Here is a 19,219-nt window from a genome sequence, read left to right as displayed (position 1 = left end):
CCCGCCAGGGGGACTGTAACGTCAAATTTTCCTCGTTATTCGAGTTCAATCCCGTCAACGTTTCCGCAATCTGTACAGCCCGCTTCCATCCGGTGCATCCAATTCGCCTCTGTCCCCCTTTGGGTCTATTCCTGTCTGTTTCCAGCCACGAAAGTGCATCTAATTCGTGCCATTCAATGCGCCCGATGAATGATTGAGGATTACCTGCGCACACTATGCGTTAATGATAGGAGGAGTAAATTAACGGGTGGGCCAGACAACGAGGCAATGTCGTTGCACGTGGGATTGGGGGGTAAAGGACAGGTGCATCTATTGGAATCTCTGCCCGAATGACGTGATGAAGAAATTACGGTACTAGTCGTTGATATGCATTGAGTCGGTTGAATTAACGAGGAGCGTATATACCCCCTAGGAGTGCACTTGTACCGCTCGATCGATAAGCCGGATTTGAGATCGCGATAACGCAAGGAAATTGTAATCTCTTCTGTATGGCATTAATTTTAAATTGACGTAAATAAATAATTCGCGGGGGGGGTTTAATTCTTTTTTCACGTTTTTTTTTTTCCATAATTCGCAGAGGCTGGAACGGAGTATGCGACAATCGAAACTCAACGTCTCGTCAAATTTTCGTTCGTTGGACTCGGTTAATACACGATTGCGCACGGTGTTGGCCGTCCAGAAGATAAGATTATCCCGGTGACACGATAATCCGCCCAAAGGCCTGTAAGATTACCGTGACAGGGTAATACGAGCGGTAAGATCCTGCCGCGGGGCGAATCTTTCGAAAGAACTTTAAAACTGCCCCTGATGGGATCGAGTCTGATCCCCCGGATAATCGTGTCGATCTAAAACGCCCGGCACATTCAATATTCCGACATAAATAAAACATTTCCTTCCATCCAGCCACGGCGGCACTTTATTCGCCGGCGATGTAGCGCGATGACGCCTTATCGTGTCAGACAGTGCATCGCACAATAATTACGCGATATATTCGCCTACGAGCCGACGTTAGCGAAGATCAAATTTGAGGTCATGCTATCGCGAGCTCTTCGTTATCCTCGCCGATAAAAGCAGGATAACTGCCGAAAAAAGTGGGCGATTAAAAATCCTCGAATTAAATTAGCATCGAGGTTCCATGGTGTAATGGTTAGCACTCTGGACTCTGAATCCAGCGATCCGAGTTCAAGTCTCGGTGGAACCTAAATTTTGGTTTTAATTTAATCGAATAAATTGCAAAACGTGAATGATAATTAAATAAGTAAGATGGAAGGTTCCATGGTGTAATTGTCAGCACTCTGGACTCTGAATCCAGCGATCCGAGTTCAAGTCTCGGTGGAACCTAAATTTTGGTTTTACTTTAATCGAATAAATTGCAAAACGTGAATGATAATTAAATAAGTAAGATAGAAGGTTCCATGATCTAATGGTCAGCACTCTGGACTCTGAATCCAGCGATCCGAGTTCAAGTCTCGGTGGAACCTAAATTTTGACATTTACTTTAAAGGAATAAATTTAAAACGTGAGGAGAAATTAAATAACCAAAATACGAGGTTCCATGGTGTAATGGTCAGCACTCTGGACTCTGAATCCAGCGATCCGAGTTCAAATCTCGGTGGGACCTAACTTTTTACCTTAAAAGAGTAATAAAAAGTAAAAGGAATAACACCGAAAGACGGTACATGTCCGAGCATACCCCTAGGCAATCTGGAATTAAAATCCAGAAATCGGCAGACCCTGAATTTCCTTCCTTCAAACTCAAGCACGTCCTCCAGCAGAATGGAAAATTCTGCTCGAACCGGGCGGAAGTGCCCTCGATCTTGCAGCCAGTTTCGTTTTATTCCCTCCGTAACAACGAGATTTAAAACCGGTAGCGGACCTGGAGTATATTTAGACCGGCTACCGAGTGGCGTGGGTGGAAACTGGTGACCGGTAGCAGGTCTGCCACTTTGTTTCAAACTTACGAGGCCTTGCCTCGTGTTAATCTCTCAAAAGGCCCGTCCAGCTGACCATGGAAGTCGCCCCGACTCGGTCAAGCTCTATCCTATCATTTCCGGCGGCCATCTTGATTTTCGACTCGTCGCGAGGTTAAGGTCCCGAATACTCGTTTTATTAATTATAGTACACGCGCATACGTTGTGCTCGTTCGGACCACTGCGGAGTGAATTCCCGCTGGCGCGCGTAGGCGGTTTATAAGGAGGTTTAAGGTTTCTACAATTAACGAAGCGACGACCGCTGCGTCGAGCGGCGTTATCGGTCATTACGTTGCGCGTCCGCCAAGGGACGAGTTCGAACGAGTTCCTCGTTGGTGATACGAACACACAGCAAACGTCGTTAACGACGGGTTAACGACGACGACGATTCGCCCAACGGCAGATTGTACCGGGTGTGCGACGCCTGTTTGAGAGACAATTAACGGAAGAAATAAATAAATAACCAACAAACGAGTCACGTGGGCGGGGGCGATTCTTTCGCCGTGAATTGTAAACCAGCACGTGCGACGCCGCAGCGATAGGTTTACGGGCGTCCTTACTGTCGAAATTGCGGTTGGCCTGAGAATAAATTGCGGTTACTCGGACTGTCTTACTCGGCACATCCATAAAGTCAACATGTTTGCCCGATTGTTCTATGTTAAATAATATTTGCTAGGTAAATTGCACCCGCGGAGGCGATAACGCTCCTCGTGGTATCAGTAGGTGACATTTCAGGAGTCGGGCTGGAATCGATTGTTTGTGATGCGCACTGCGAAGAGAAGAGAATATGCCGTGTAGGTCGGGAAAAAGGTTGACCATTGTTCCTGTGTATTTCTGCTCGTGACATTTCCTGTCGGTCGTCATTTCTCCTGCTCGAGGATTACCGAGAGGTTGCGGAAGCATTGGTTGAATCACAAATCGAAGTATGACTCAAAGTTATCGCGCCTCTTAATCGACGTTACAGGGCGCTCGATATCGGCGTTATCGGGTCACCGATGCGCTTATGCACTTAGAGCCGTATTTTTAGCCGTGCGACATAACGACCCGGGGAAATGGACTACATCGGAGAAAGTCAGGGAGAGGAAAAGGGAAACGATAGAGAAGGTTAAACTCCGCCCGTGGTCCCGATAAGCGGTGAAAAACAAACGGAGGAAGAGCTCAGCCTGACGGAATGGTAGATCGTTATCGAGGACGCCAATCACTTGCCTCGATCGGATTTTGCGTTATCAGCTCGCCTCCTGTGAATCGGGAGGCACCCGGAATATCCAGAAGTTCAAATGTGCCCATAATTATGAAAGTGGTCTAAGTCAAAATTGAAAAAAAATGAGTTTATCAGTTATTTCGCGCCACATTATTTTGAACGAAATTAATTCAATGTAATTTCGAAACAAAAATATATGACTTAGACCACTTTCATAATTATGGGCACAAATAAAGAGAGAAGCGATCTCCTCTCTGCTGTGCCCACCGATATCTGACTCATCGGATGCTGTGTCATTTTTCAGCCTGAGAACAAAAAATTCATTGCATATTTATTTGACTCGGATAAATTGTCGTAATTACGAAGAAATGTTGCCGCTAATTTATTGGAGTTTATTCCAGTCGGATAATGTTTCTCATTCATTGAATTAATTTTTTTTTTAAATCGGACATACAATTCCTATTTGAGGTTACGTTCGGGAGGAGCACAAGAGGGAGCTCGATTCCGAGAGCGTTAGTCACGAATACCCTCGGGGGCATCATCGTACCCCTGCAGATCGCCTTAAGTGTGCCACGGCCAAGGAAAGAACACTTTCCTTTTTCCTGAAAGCCGACTGCGTCCTTAAGAGGATAACCGAGATAACCGAGTCCAGCTTTGCAAGGGTTAAATCTGAAATATCCCTTAGTTCGGATCATCATCGACGGTCCTTAATCCCAAACCCGCGAAATCCAGGATGATTGCGCGGAAACTTAATCTAATCGGTTTAATACATATAAGTAGCAAAGTCAGTGATTAGATATCCTCTTATAGAGGGGTTATCGAGGAGGAATTCATTCCCGTCCATTTTTGGGAATTCCATTCGGTCGTACAGCATAAAAGGTTTTACCATGTGGAACTCATAGGGAGCGACCATGATGTACCTCAGTACGTGACTCATTTCTAGAAAAGAGCAAGAAGGTCGCTTCGACCCAGAAACTAGTCCAACACTATTGACCGAGCCGGACACTTCCGGTAAAAGTGGGCGACCAATGTTTGGCCGCGGCCATGATTAATTTCCCTCTGCAAATGTTTTCACGGGTTTTGATTGGAAAGTTTCAACCCCGCAACATTATTCCGCTTCGTGCAAATGTTTAATTGTTGTCGAGTTTCCTGGGATGGGTGGGTTGAAAAATCGTAAATAAATCCGACGGTTCCTCCCGGGACGGGCAATTTCCTGGGAACCGCCATCGAACGATCGATCGAGGACCGGAAGTCGATCCGTGAGGGAACTGCGTATGCGGCGAGAATCGTCGCACATCGACCGAATTCATAAGCGATGCTTGCGACCGTCCTGAGGTCTTGCGGTCGACAAGAAACGCTGCACGCCGTCGCCATCATAATAAACCCCGATGATGCTATCGGTGCCGGGAGGTTTCCGTGTAAAATTCTCCGCGATAACGATTCGTCGGCGCGGCGTCAGCACGCGATAACGGAACTCCGTCGAGTCTCGGTGAATAAAGGGGAAAAAAAAAATAAAAAGAATCAGCGGAAATAAATTTCGCCCCGAGTCATCCGTTCCGCCGACACGCGAAACGCGTCGGCGAACACATCACGGCAGGTACATCTCCTATTTCTAAAAGTCCGGCCATTTTCCCGTACCGTTGAAACATCGACAAGCTCGAAAATCGCGGAAAGGCGCCGTAAAAAAAAAGAAAAAAAAAAAGAAAAGTCACTGGATCGATATCTTCAGACGGCTGATATCTGCGGCGTTGCTCAAAGCGTTCCAGGAATCTCGTCTTGTCGAAATTCCGCATCCATGTCGGTTTCAGGTGAAATTACACTTGGCCTCGAGTCGTTCAATGACCGCCGAGTGGTGCGATGGCTCGGAAGTTCGCCAAAGTGGCCGAGCAAATAAATATTTCTGACTAAGCGTCGGGTTGCAGGTTAGGTGCATACGCGTACATGCACCTAGGGTATGACTCCACCTCCGTCAACCAGTTACCGATTCCGGTACCACTTGACGCGGTACTTACACCAGAAATAGGCCTATTGGTGCATCGCGAAGGTTTCGTGTACGGCATGTTGCGCACGACATAAGGTACATGGTACATGGTCGGTTGTACATAAGCGGTACACGGTACACAGCGAAAAGGAGCGATGCGAAAGGGGTCATATGCAGCGATATACCGGCCAGCGAATCGGGCCTCACCACCTAAGATCGCGCCATGGTGTTCGACCAATCAGGGCCCGGTACCGTTTCCTTCTGGGCCCCTCATTGGGTCATTCCTCGCCGGTGAGTCACTTCATCTGGCGTAGATAACGAGACGGTGGATTTTTTTACCCGATCCTTTCTTTCCCCCGCTTGATGTCAGTCCCCACTCTGGGTCGCCAGATCGCGACTCATCGAGTTTGAGAGATCGAGAGGGAGAGAGGCAGAGATCCCGAGACCTGGGGAGAGAAAGAGGGAAGAAAAGAAGAGGGGAGACCACCGACCTGAAAATCTGCTCCCAGGAAATAGCCCTAAATGCTAAACGGTCTAGATCGTAAAGACGAGTTCTCATTTCCTCCGCCGGCATTTTCCTGGGCCAGACTCTTTTTACGCCGATTTTATTAACGTTTTCGGTAATGGCCGGGTCATTTTTAATTGGACCGACCATGCAACGCCAATTAAAAACTGGGTCGATGTCGAAGGAGGGATGTGCGTCATAGAATGGGATTCGATCGTTGTTGAAGGAATCGAGCGCTGCAGGACTTTAAGGGCTTTCAAATCAGGAATGCCGTCGAAATCGAAGTCGGAAACCCGATACGATTTATTAATACGGTAATTTTGAATCGGATGTGCGTCATAGAATGGGATTCGATCATTGTTGAAGGAATCGAGCGCTGCAGGACTTTAAGGGCTTTCAAATCAGGAACGCCGTCGAAATCGAAGTCGGAAATCCGATACGATTTATTAATACGGTAATTTTGAATCGTCTCGAAGATGCACCGCCAATTAAAAACTGGGTCGATGTCGAAGGAGGGAGATGTGCGCCATAGAATGGGATTCGATCATTGTTGAAGGAATCGGGCACTGCAGGACTTTAAGGGCTTTCAAATCAGGGTCCGTTTGAATGGGAAACGCCTTCGAAATCGAAGTCTGGAAACCCGATACGACTTCGAATCGAAGGGGCGATTCTTTGGAAGAAGGAATTCAGGGTGCATTTAAGATGGCGCGGGTCTAAAGGATCCTAGGATTAATACTAACCGGGGATGTTCGAGGTTATGGCGCTTACGCAAGCGGCGAAACTTCGGTGCTCCTAGGAAAAGTTCGAACTGCTCTCTGCGAGGTGCAGGAAGTCGGGACACGGTAATCCTTTTTACCGGGCGAAAATGTAGCAGTAAATAATTGATATTACAGGAAATTTGTGCCGATGCGGTAATTATTCCGTTGCGTTAAGTGGAGAATTTTTGCCGGCCCCGTACCAGCTTCTGGGAGTGGTACAATGACAAATCATTCTTTACTCTGAATTACGGCAGTCGAAGCTGTTAAAATTGAAGCTTGTCAAATGCTTAATTCCCCTCTCACCTACCTCTCGGTTTGACAACTTCTTCGGGCTTCTCGAAGCTAATTTATAATTGAATCGATTATGGTTTCGCAAGAGACTTCGCTTGCATCTAATCACTACCTGCACTCCATTGTACGTAATTGCGATCTCCGGCGATCGTTTCGCCGCGATGCCGATTGCTACTCGGAACAAAGAATAACTGCGACAATAAATTCCTAGTTTATCGGCAATATCTGATCGCTGCCAGGGTTCTTGCATAGCAAACTCCTCGAGATAGTCGCGAAACCTTCGTCGAGTTGACACGCTCGTTGATCCACTTTTGCGTGGACTCATTTGCCAGGAATTTCATCGGAAAGGTTCAAAGTCGGGACTTTTTAATTACAAAGTACTCGATAGATATCCGCGCTTATCGGATAAGCGTTGATTCGCCGGCATTAAAATAAATCATGATCTGGTCGAGCGCGTCTATGTAAAAATAAAATTAAAAAAATATCTATACCGGGTCCAGTTTGGTAGAAATTTTTTATCGCGGCGATTTTTCACCAATTTCTTAGCCGTTTGGCCATGCCCATTATTGACTCACCGTCGGCTCAAACTCGGCGGAATTCGAGGAAGTCAGGTAGGTCTGTTAGTCAGAATCGAGATGAATCATATGATTTTTTCGAAAGAACAGGTTCTCCCCCGTTGGTACCTTCCAGTCTTTCGGGCGTTGCATCCGCGGCAAAACGCGAAAGATATCCGCCGAGTTAGCACGGACGGATTGTGGGTTACCGAAGGGAACGAACTCGATGACTCACGGCGGTCAAAAGAAACGAATTAACGACGTCTGTTACCGCATATCGCGTAAGTCGTTACGAGACTCACCCCGCAAAACGCGAGCAAGACACGCGAAATAACCTCGAAAATCCTTTCGCGATATCTCAGAAACAATTCCCCTAGGATCTTAATTTCCCCTATCCTCCCTCTTAGACTTCCCTCCCCCCAGTGGCATTATTTTTTAAAAGGAGAGAATTTATCAATAGGGAATTTCAACCCTTTAACGGTGGAATTTAACATGCGCCTGCGTAATAATAAAAACCAAAAGATGGCAAATTAACTCGTGAAACGTAGGGTAAATACACTCGTTATTAATTTTTCTACCAGAGGGTATTTTATTTCTTCACATTTACGTACCGATAATTTCCTTTAATGGAGTTAAGAGTTAATGATTCGGCAGGATTTAATTTTTACCATTTATTTATCTAATCGATAGAGTCGTTCCGTCGCGCCGGAAGCGGAACAACGAGAAGGTACACGTGTGAACCTATCGCGAGCACGGCCGAGTCGAACGGTCGTAAAGCATCCGTCCCACGGCGAGGATTTGCTCCAGGAAGTCGTATCGGGAGCATAATTTCGTAATAAACTGCTTCTTGCACGAATCGTGCGTCAGCCGGGCGTTACAGGATCGTAACACACGGAGTTCATGAGCGAGTGGCGGTGCCCGCGGGAAAACGGAAGGTTCTCTCCGGATCGGCTCGTAGAGTCGACCCTCGGTGGAGGATTTCGGGCGGAAACCATCGGTAAACCAATTACCCCGGAGTCCAGATAATTGGTCGTATAGAGACACTTCCAGCTTAATAAAGGAGGACGGGATAAAATATTCGGCCGGCAGGTGCGAGGACGATGATTTAAACGGAGGCGTTAAACGGAAACAACGGAAAATCGAGGTGGGAATTACACGCCACTCCCCTCAATTACCTCCTCCGCACCTTTCCTTCGTTCCCAAAATACGAAATGATGCCTGTAATAATGAATTAACGTCGTAAAAATTGAAGAAAAAAAATTCATTTAAATCGACATGAATTATTCTACCCAACGAATTGTATATGATTCAGGCAACGATATTCATTTGTTTGAGTCGATTCATCTTTTTTTTCTTTTTTTTCTTTTTTTCTAATGCGGCAGCTCCGCTTCACGTAGGTGATTGGGCAAAGTCTCTGCCACAATTAAGACTCATAGCGCAGCCAATCAGTGGCTATCGACTCACTCTTGACAATAAGCTAATCGGGCATTCCCCTCCGTCTCTCGTATCGCGACAATCGGTCATGTCTAAAGCCGATCAAGGTCGGAATTCGTTTTCGGGGCACATTTGCAGCCGAATGGAAACGTCAATTGACGTCTCGAGGTGATTCGCATGCATGTGTGGTTGCAACATACTCAACGCGTTTATGCCGGCGGTACCTATCCTCGTTTCATGTGCATCCGACGGTTCGTCTTGGGGCATTTACCAGGCGATATTAAGATGGCACGTCTTTCTCTCCTCCGGCACGGGGTCTTGTACATCGCAGAGTGCATCGATTACGGGCCGCGTTCTGTCGGGACTGTTAATTACGATAGCAGAAGTGCATCTCGGATGAGCGGACGGACAGTCGAACAAACAGACAGTCGCCAGACAGGCAGACGCCGGACGGACGGCTCGCGTCATTTTTTTTTTCTCTCTCTTTAAGGCCAACCGTATTCCTGTTGGCGCATCCTTCGGCAGGCTCCGGCATTTTCCCCCTTTCTATCCTTTTTTTTCCCATTTCGTCCGTCTCTGTCGGCCGACTTCGTCATTTTCGTTTTGCCGCCGCGACGGCTCCTTTTTGCCCGATTCCGCCACCAGAGAAACGCGTCGCTTGAAAAACGAGGCCACCGAGGTGACTTTTTTTTTCCCCCAGCCCTAGCTTGATAAGGTTCATTGGGCGGATTTTTTTCAAATCCATTCGAAAAGAGGATTCGCCATTAACATCGAGCTTAAGTCCAAAGGCTTCGTCTCTAGCCTGCTATTTACAATAGCAGATGCCAGGGCGAGGGTTTCTAAGGGACCTGATTTTCCTGCCCCGCTTTGAGAAAGACGTCGCGTCCCGATGACGTAACTCGCGGAAATCCTGACCTAGGACAGATTTCGAAGCCCCCGGTGTCCCAGAACGGCCCACGGCGAAACCAATTTCCAGCGGCAACAATAGCCGAGCCTCCGCCTATTTTTCTCCTTTTTCGGCCGACCCCCACGTGCATTAGTTTCTTCCACAAGCCTGGATCCCGACTGGTCGACTACGCACCTGCGAGAGGGAACAGGTCCCAACAGGTTCGCCAGGTTGAGGCCTTCGGGTCCACTACCTGCCGTTCCAGGGTCAGCCAAAGGTTCCCGCTTTTCAGAGCATTCGCCCTTTTGGGAGTCCCGCGAAAAATTACCGAATGTCGAGGAGAAACCGAAGGGCCGTTTCCCAGAACTTGGCAGAAAAGAGGATGCCACGATCCCGAAAAATTGAGCCATCTACGTGAATACATAAAAACGTAAGAATTCCCTTCCCCCGATGAGCAGATTTTTTCCAGGGCACTAAAACCGCCGGTTGATAGTGATTCACGTGATTAAAAATAATCTTGGATTTTTAATTCATGCCAGAGAGTCTCTATTAATTTTTTTATTCGCTTGGAGAAACTGTACAGTGGGAAGGTTGAACGGACTAATTTCTGCGTTTAACATTAAGTATCGATAAATCCCGAAAACTTGAGCCATCTACGTGAATATATAAAATCGTCAGAATTCTCTTCTCCCGATGAGCAGATTTTTTCCAGGGCGCTAAAACCGCCGGTTGGTGGTACTTTACGTGATTAAAAATAATCTTGGATTTTTAATTCATGCCAGAGAGTCTCTATTAATTTTTTTATTCGCTTGGAAAAACTGTACAGTGGGAAGGTTGAACGGACTAATTTCTGCGTTTAACATTAAGTATCGATAAATCCCCGATTCGCTGCGCTTTCCACCGTTGAAAGGGACACACCCCGCTCGGTGATTCTCGGTTTTCATTTTTTTTCTTCCCCCCACAGCGGGAGGAAACACTTGTGTAAACCCGAGCCAAAGCTCCAGGACGAAACGCGAGTCGAGCATTCGCATCCTCGAGGAAGAGAAACGGACGCCTCCGCGAAGCCACAAAGGCAGACAAGGACACGCAGGTCCTGGCCGAGGAGGATCGCATCTGGCTCGGATCTCCTTTGGGATTTCTTGAAAAGGGCTGTACCAACACTCGGAGATCTCTCGCCTCCGTCACCACCACCGATGCAATAAAGAGCGAACGGTGATGGCTCGGGAACTGGTCCCTCGTGCGTGCATCTTTATGGGGTCCCCATGTAAACGCGGACAAAGCGGGGCCCGGGGTTCACGGGTTCCCGGAATCTGCGGAGGTTTTCTCAGAGTTTTGGGCCCCTTACACGGAACGGGGCCCTAGCAGGCCCCGAGTTATGGGGCTTATAACTTAACACAAAAGCCAGAGTGGCTGCAGGCCCGGCAGGTAGATGCTCGCGGTTGCAGAGCACGACCTGTTGGACGTGAAACAACGGAGGAAATCCTAGAAATAAAAGGAGAAATTGAGAGAGCCAAGCTCCGATGCCTGGAGGACCCAACGCCATGTACTCTAGAACCCACTGCGACCAGAAACGCCGAAAAAATTCCCCTAGACGAATTTCATGAAGCATCGTTCTCTACAACATGAAACAAGAAATACACATATGAAAAAAAAATTGTCTCGTCGCTTTTTATCGACGATAACGCCGTCAAGTGAGTCTTAACAATCCTTAACAGTAACGTGACGCGAAGATCGACACCGACGAACCCATCGGAGCCATTTCTTCCACGCCACCCAACATCAGGGGACTCGAAATCGGGACAAATGGAACATGCCAGGATCGCCAGGCAGTGTGTCACAATCACTGCATTCCAGCCTGAATTTTATTAGCACGATGATGCATTCCACGACCGTGAGTCAAGTGCAGACCCGAGGACCTGAAATTCAATCTCCTTCCGCCCTCCTTACGGTGGGTGGAAAGCAACCCTTTGCAGCGCGTCAGGAGGAAGATGGGTTCCAAAGAAGGGTTACTAAATCGGAGTTTAACCGAAGAACAGAAATTCCGGTTAGTCGGGACAGGCATAAACTCGGAGCGGCGATCAGAACCGATAGCAGGTATCGGGCCAGCAATTTTGTGGATGGCTCGAAATGACAGAGGGTAAAAAGGACTCCGTGTCAAATGGCATGGGGATCGCAAAAAGAAGTCGGCTAATTCGTCTAGCGGCGGATAGGACGGCGGAATTGGGCCAGCGGAGAACGGTGGTTAGCGTAGGAGGGCCCTTGGCGGGTTAATCACTGTAATCTCGTCATGGGAGCCATCGCCGTGACTTAAGGGTGGCGGTGGGAGGGCGAGTGCTTCCACGGTGCATTTTAATAAACGCACGAGGAAGGCGAAGGGCCACGGCCGACGGTGTTGCCGTATGGGAAATCGCCCCGAGCGGTCAACGTGCACATAATCGGTGGGCGGGACGGAGATTATGGGAAGCCAAAAATAATGATGAATTATTCTAACTCGCTTAGCACTGCAATACGCCGGTAATAAGGAAACCCCCGCGTAATGGGCCGAAACCCCCGCCGCCCCGTCCTGGAAAAAGACAAAAACGAGACGTTTGGACCGTCTGCTGGATGCTGGGCGCATCCGTGATGCAGCCTCGGGCACCTGTGGGTGCACGTTCTGCCAGGATGCTCCTACTTTGCATATCCATCGAAATTTCTGCGTCTTCCTGCATCGCGAGGAGTCCCTTCGGTATTTTTTTCTTACGGGTCCAGATCTGTCGCCAAGGGGACATCTTGGTGCTGGTGCTCCGACTTCCGTCCATGATGTCACTTGATACGTCCACGCGTCTCTTGATGGACCCTAATGCTCCTAAACGCATCTTGATGCATCTTGATACGCCCAGATATCGTCTTAATGCACCTTGGTGCGCCTCGCTGCACGCTGGTACGTCTTCATGCAGCCGGACAGTGGTTGGCGTGTCCTGCAGCGTTTTCTCGGTCCTCGATGGGACTTGACTCGTCTTGGTGGGTTTAGACGGTCGCGGATGCGTCTTGGTGCGTCTTGACGCGTCTTAACGCGTCTTCGTGCGTCTTGGTGCGTCTCGAGGATGCAGGTAGACGATCGCAGACTCCATTGTGCACGGCACCACCAAATTACGGGGTTAGCCCGATTCTCTGGCGGACCTCACATCCTCCAGAGATCTCTCTACACTCATCCGGTACCGGTTGCTACGGGTTTTACGATCCCAGGACCGGAATCGGGAATCGCCTCGCTTTACTGCGAGATCTCGGCTCGTCGACCCGACTTCCGAGGTTCGCTTCAAACGAACAAGCGGTCGGAAATATCACGTACACCTCCGCACGTGGATTAACAGTTTCCACCCAGTTTCCTCCTTCAATTTAATTTCCCCAGCTGGGGACGATTTAATATCCGATTATTTCCGTTATTCTTCAAATGTACAAGCTCTATAGAGCTTATACATTTTGTTTAACATGTGTAATAACTGTCAGAGTGAGTTGGAAAAACTCACCGACGCTTGCAACCGATTCCGAATGTATATCAAATGAAAGGGTGATGGGATCGGTGGACGTTTTGTGTTTCCTTTATCGTTCGATAATTTATCTTTCGCCGGTTTCTCGAAAATCACGAGCCGTCCAATTTTCACGATCCCTCTAAAAATCGTTCTCCTCCAGTTCGTTTAGCGCTTCCAGGCAAGAGCTCCTCCAGGAGTGATAAGTACTACCAACATTCGAAGGTTACCAATTAGCATGATATGACTACAATCGTGGCATTATGTCGCCGCGGAGAAGGCACAGGATGGAAGTGAGGACGAAACAGAGTGGTGTGGCTTGTTTTAAGGCGAGAGTTTATGTGAAATTTGGGAATTAAGGGGGTAAGAGAGTCGATGGAGAGGCAAAATCGCGGAGTGCCGTGGAAATCCGGATTCCAGGCCTGGCCATTTGGACGACTCGACTTTGTATCCGACCAGACCGTTTCTGGGGTGTACGATTTCTTCAGACTGGCACCAAAAAGTACGACTGGCCACGAAGGAGAGGTTTACGACTCGGGTTAGGTAATCTTGGCCTCTCTCGAGGCGTCGCGACACTCTACTCCGGCGTCGAACTTAATCGTCTCGCGCCACGTCCCGGGGCTCCTTCTTCCAGGGGCGATGTCTGATCACACGAGTCGCCCGAGAGACTCGAAAGTGTTTTCGTGAAACGGACGCATAAAAGCGGAGCGTCGCGACGGAGGCTTCCGCAAGGTCGCAGGGGAGCAAGAAGGAAGGAAAACGCCGAGGGAGGGAACGCGAGACCGAGAGACTTCTGAATCACTCGTTTCTCCGTCGTAACCGAGATTAATAATTTACTTCGAAGGAGCGTTCGGAGAAAAGGACTTCGAAACTTGCATCGAGCTCTTGTAACGAGAGAGCCGTTCATGCCATGTACAAAAACCACGCGCCGCCTTCGAGTCGCTGTCAATTGACGGTCGCGACTCGTCTGGTCGCGAAAAGGTGTTCTTGAATTTTTTCAATACTTTTATGCTCAACGTGGGGGTCTTGAAAAATTCCTGCGACTTTTCGGAAGCTCCAGGATGGGTCCATCATTTTTATATACAGGTTTCATTAGAGGGTTCGTATGATCTGGCGGCTAACACTCGATACGTCATTTGGGACGGCTACTGGCAGCATCCGCATGGGTGATCGCACAATAGGGCTGAAAGGATAACCCTTCCCGAGTGATTGTTCATTTTTTTTTGTTCTGAAAATTCACGGTCCCGAGTGAATGCCTCTTTTGTGCCGCGAAGGATTCCCCGATAAAGGATGTTACACGGCGGCCATGGGGTCCTGTCAGAAATGCCTGTGGGGTACGGGTAACCGATACAAGAGTCTCGATCAGGTGGACGGTGTAACGGAGCACGAGGTTCCGGAGGAGTCCCGATGACTAAGACCGGGTGAAGCGCAATGAAAGGGTTAAATTCCCGAAGGGGCCCCTCGGAGGCGCAGCCAACCACCTTGGGGCCCCATGACTCACCGAAGAGGGCCTTCTTGCATAGGGCCCAGACTAGCTAATCTCGTTAGACCCGCCGTACACCTTGCACTCCGACGTTAATTATCCGGCGTGTCTTAGGTCCTGTAACCTCGGCAGGCACACGTCCTGGCAGCAGTATTGCTAGTTGTAAACAAACCTAGAAGAGGAATCAACGACCTAGTGAAGAGTCCTCGGGAACGCACACCCACGTCTCAAATTGTAGTCAAGTGGATTCCTTGAAAATGGCGCGGCGTAGAAACGCATGGAATACAATTCGGAATAATCTTGTATGGGTTTTCGTCCGGAGATTCTCTCCCTCGGAGTAATCCCATGGACTAAATGTTCGGGAGCTGCCAGACCAGCGATATCGCTTTCACGTGAATCCCGAAAGACGAATCGAGAGGAGGCCAAAGTCATTCAACAATGTCACCCGCGCCGCCCGGAGAATAAATGAAATGCATTTCCATAGAGTGCATACTTCGATACTCGCGGACTATTAATATCGGTATGACAGGTTGACTAATGATGCCCAATATACAGGCACGGCTTTGACATTACGAGATTAAAACCCGCGGAAAAAAGGACTCCGTCGTCCCGCAGGGCTAATACGATCATCCCCTAGATCGGCTCGCCCCAGCTCCGAGATGGATTCGGTGAGACATCCTTTAAGACCTTTAGGGATGAGGAAAATTGCCATTTTCCTTCTAGTTAGACGTATCGAAGGACGGTGATAAGAGAAATCCGAGGTTCACTTTAACGGTAGGTGTTCCTCGGCCACGATTATCGCGTCTATTTGACATTGCTTACGAAATCGATGATTGAAAGGGAAAAAGGACATGCTCCCTCGAAGCAGGGTCCCGACAGGACGAGGGGTCGATACGACAAGGGTCGCGACACGACAATCTCGTAGAGTGTTTCTGGATATCAGCCCTAATGCTAGGTATCTGGTCAACCAGATGCCATGACTAGTGGTTATAAATTTTTTATTCTCCTCCACGTTTCGACAGGATTTTTTATCGCCGTCATTTACCTGTCTGACGACCGATTTTTTACTGACCTTGCGGAACATTTCCCTGCTCCGCAATTTTCCCCTACATTGGGCGCCATTTTCAGAGGCGAGTAACATCGCGCGGTGTTATTATCCTCTACTTTTTGCGACACCGTTGCGCCATCAAGCTACGTTATTTTTTTTTTAATCTCTCGGTAATTGAGATATTTCATACGTTTGTTAAATCTTCCAAGAACTTCGCATTTTTTTTTTTTGGTTACAAAGTCGTCCGAAGGTCCGAACGTCCCGTTTTCGCCGGAAGAACTTTCCCTCGTTTACGAGAAAGGGTATCGTCGAGTCGTTGAGAGCGGAAATTGTCCCTCCCAAGGGTGGCGGGGGAAAAAAAAGGGTATTCCGGAGAGAAAGTTCAGATGTGGCGGAATTAGGGGCGGAAATATTGCCTGCACGGCGAAAGGAATGGGCGGGAAAAAAAAATGGCGCTCGCCGAAACGATCGTCATCAGCGCAATCCCTATCCCGTGGGAATCCGGGCTCATCCGCTCTTGTTGCACAGCAATTAAAATTAGAGCTGTTAATTACCAGCACGGGCAGCCGCGCTTGTTAGCGACCGGCGAAAACTGTGGAAATTAAACGGATAACAAAATGCAATGCGTCCCGTCTAATGGCGTCCGCATGGAAATACTCCGTTTAGGCGCCCTGTAAACGGTTGCTACATCCTCCGAGACCTAGATTAGTAAAATCCGCAGCCTCGAAAACTACGGTTCAAGTCCTTCGACTTCCTCGCGACGCGTTCCTTTATTTCCCCGAGGGATTCCCGGCAAGCACTTAAAACTTGCAATTACGCGCGATCGCTGCGAGCGATCTTCATATCGAGTTTTGACTTTTAAATTTCTGTCTGGGATGGACGGCCACTTCAAAAGACGTTTCGGGGTGCATTGTGCCGCGTACTTAGTCCTGAATTCGATTAAAACTTGGACTCGTTCTCGACTCTTAAATCCAGCTCTCCACACGAGCGCCACGAGCGGAAGGAGGACATTCGCGAAATCCCCGGAATAATGTGCCCTAACCTCGCCAGGATTTATTAATCCGCTGTATGCCCTTGCAGAGACGCGTTGCACCCTTTTCTATGCACTCTGAGGTGCCCCTCGACGACAGTCATCTGGAAAATCGACAGGCGCCATCGCCTCTGAAACGTCCCCTTGCGTATTTGTTAAACAGTCGCGTAAGTACCCACAAACGTGACCGTGATTGCGATCGCGTGGCAGCTCGCATCGCTCAGACGGAAAGTAAAACAGCGAGTACAGGCGGAGGGGGCCTCTTCCCATGAATGGCTGTTGATTGTAATCATCGAGTGTAAATAATGCCGGTGCGCCTCTCCAAGCGCCGCCTAAATCCCATGCCAAAGTCGCTTTAAAGTCCACCAATCCCACCTGAGAGCGGACGCGAAATTAATCCCGGCACATGCCCCGCTTAAACCAAGATTAATAAAACCCGGCCTCAAAGCGGATGCGAGGAAGACGGATTTTTAGCCGGCGGAAATCGAGGACGAGTGCGCACTTCCGGGCTTAAAGCGAACCCCGCTCGGAATTACCGTAAATAAATGACTTATTCCATGGAAAAAGACGTTGGTGATAATTTCCGACCTTTCAAAATGACTTGCAGTGACTCAAGTGAATCGTTATCACGTCGAAAATACCCAGAATTACATGCCGCGATGTAAGCGTGATTAATATATCCTGCGGTTTTTTCTTTTCTTTTCTTTTATCACCACCCAGGGTGGGTTGCACAATTTTCTATCAGGCGTTGCGACAGATTTTGTAAGGTTTAATATATATTGCATATTCCAGGGATGTCCGAGGTTGGTAATAAAGAATCGCGACACGGCGGATAACGGAATGAGACGCGGAAAGTATCGTATTAGCGATACGTGCTCGTAAGGAGGCGTTATTAAATAGTCGTAGCAAGTTGCAAATTGCGGATCGGGTAATCGGTGATAACGTCGAGCTTTAGTCCCCTGAAAAGAGGCTCCTCGGCGGTTTCTCGCCAAATTGAGTGAGCACGTTCGCCTGGCAAATCGAGGAATTGAATATTCATACGTAGCCACCCCTCTCCTTGCACAAAGGTGAATTCAATTACGCATGATTGCCTGGCTCTCGGGCTCGCTACTCCCTCTGCTGTCTCCCCGAGCAGTTAGGCCAATTTTACGCTTATTGGTACGTAAGTACGGATCGGACCTAAGGATCCACTCGCTCGGGAGTTTCGCCTCCAAAGGAGATCCACGGTTGGCCAGGTCCTCAAAGACGTTGAATCCTAGAACCGTCCTTGACTGATCCACCCACGTCCTGGTCCCAGGTCCAAGGAGCTCGCTTTCACGTCCTGGCACCTTCAAATCGGGTCCCTTTTATCGACCCTTCGACCCGAACAAATTGATCCCACGAGAAAGTGTCATGTGTCAGCTAACGACGTTACATCTCCACCGAGCAAACCGCGTCCGATTCGAGTCCCAACACCATATCAGCACTCGATGTACGTGCACTGATCAATATTCACACGGTGAATGGAAGGGTTAACCAACTCCGCACATGAAGGGGCTGGGTCGAGAAGGGACTTTTAATTCAAGGTTCACCGATCACCAAAGGTTTGGCGAGCTCTAGGAGCCCCCTGGTCTCGCAAGGACCATGAATATCCTGGCCCGATATCCTTAGAAAATTTAAGACCCCAGTCCATGTCGTAAAAATCGCAACTTTGTTGTTTCCTGACATGTCCCCGAGAGGAATGAGAGTCGGTAATTTACTCGGGTGTAAATTTATCGCTCAATAATGCATGAAGCGAGTCGTTAATTCCAGGGACCGGTCTGCGACGTTTCCTCGATTTTACCGGAAAATGGAGCACGTTTCCCCTTAAAAGTCGCCTGTTTTACGGGGATTTTCGGGCCCACGGGGTTTAGGGCGACACGCACCGGCGGACGCAGGTGTGTACACGCAGGACACTTCGGAGAGGAAGGTCCTCCCTGTTTTCCGAGCAATGTAAACGCAAGGTCCAGCCCTGCGAGCGGACGCGTTAATATTTTACCCCGAGTCCGTTGTGACGTCCATTGTCAAGGGGCTGACGTATCCGATGACACCATGGCTTTATTATCCGAGGCCCTTTCGATCGAGGGCGCATTTCCATGCTGGGTTGCGAGCAAAGGATCGCCTGCAGTTGGTCGTATAAAATAAATGGCAGGTGCCTAGTCGCGACCTGTGATTCGAATAAGCAACGAGTTCGAGCTTCACCTCACGAAAAATAGTGACATCTCCCCAAAATTACGACTCTTGTCCTGCGCGACTGGAAATTCGAATTAAGCGCGAGCGTTCCTCGAGTTTAGGGATTGATGGCTAAAAAGCGACTTTTTACCCATTGAGTCGACCTCAGGTGGTAGGAGTTGGTAATCACGACTTAATCACATTGATCTGGAAGACAATGATAGGAAGTATCTCTCGGATCGCCGATATCCTGCTGGGAGGCGGAAATCGAGGGAAAATAGAAATAGGTAACAACCCCGAGCCACCTTTCGAAGGAGCGTCGACGGTGATCAAGGATCGTTAATTCATCGTCGATCGCGTCGGAGCGTGAAATCGGCTCTGG

The 19,219-nt window shown here is 48.7% G+C and overlaps 4 non-coding genes across 4 annotated transcripts; all 4 read left to right on the top strand.

The window, feature by feature from the left end:
• Positions 1 to 1,129: 1,129 nt before the first annotated feature.
• Positions 1,130 to 1,201, top strand: Trnaq-cug. Its single transcript has one exon. It is a non-coding gene; the product is annotated as a tRNA-Gln (tRNA).
• A 68-nt stretch (positions 1,202 to 1,269) lies between these two features.
• On the top strand, positions 1,270 to 1,341 carry Trnaq-cug. Its single transcript has one exon. It is a non-coding gene; the product is annotated as a tRNA-Gln (tRNA).
• A 68-nt stretch (positions 1,342 to 1,409) lies between these two features.
• Positions 1,410 to 1,481, top strand: Trnaq-cug. Its single transcript has one exon. It is a non-coding gene; the product is annotated as a tRNA-Gln (tRNA).
• Positions 1,482 to 1,549: 68 nt separating this feature from the next.
• On the top strand, positions 1,550 to 1,621 carry Trnaq-cug. The gene has a single exon. It is a non-coding gene; the product is annotated as a tRNA-Gln (tRNA).
• The last annotated feature ends 17,598 nt before the right edge of the window (positions 1,622 to 19,219 follow it).

The sequence above is a fragment of the Orussus abietinus genome, unplaced genomic scaffold (genome assembly GCF_000612105.2).
Source record: "Orussus abietinus isolate OABI.00-Male unplaced genomic scaffold, Oabi_2.0 scaffold1, whole genome shotgun sequence".
Taxonomy (NCBI): Eukaryota; Metazoa; Arthropoda; class Insecta; order Hymenoptera; family Orussidae; genus Orussus; species Orussus abietinus.
The sequence above is the reverse complement of the archived record's forward strand: the minus strand, read 5'-3'. Positions and strand labels throughout refer to the sequence as shown.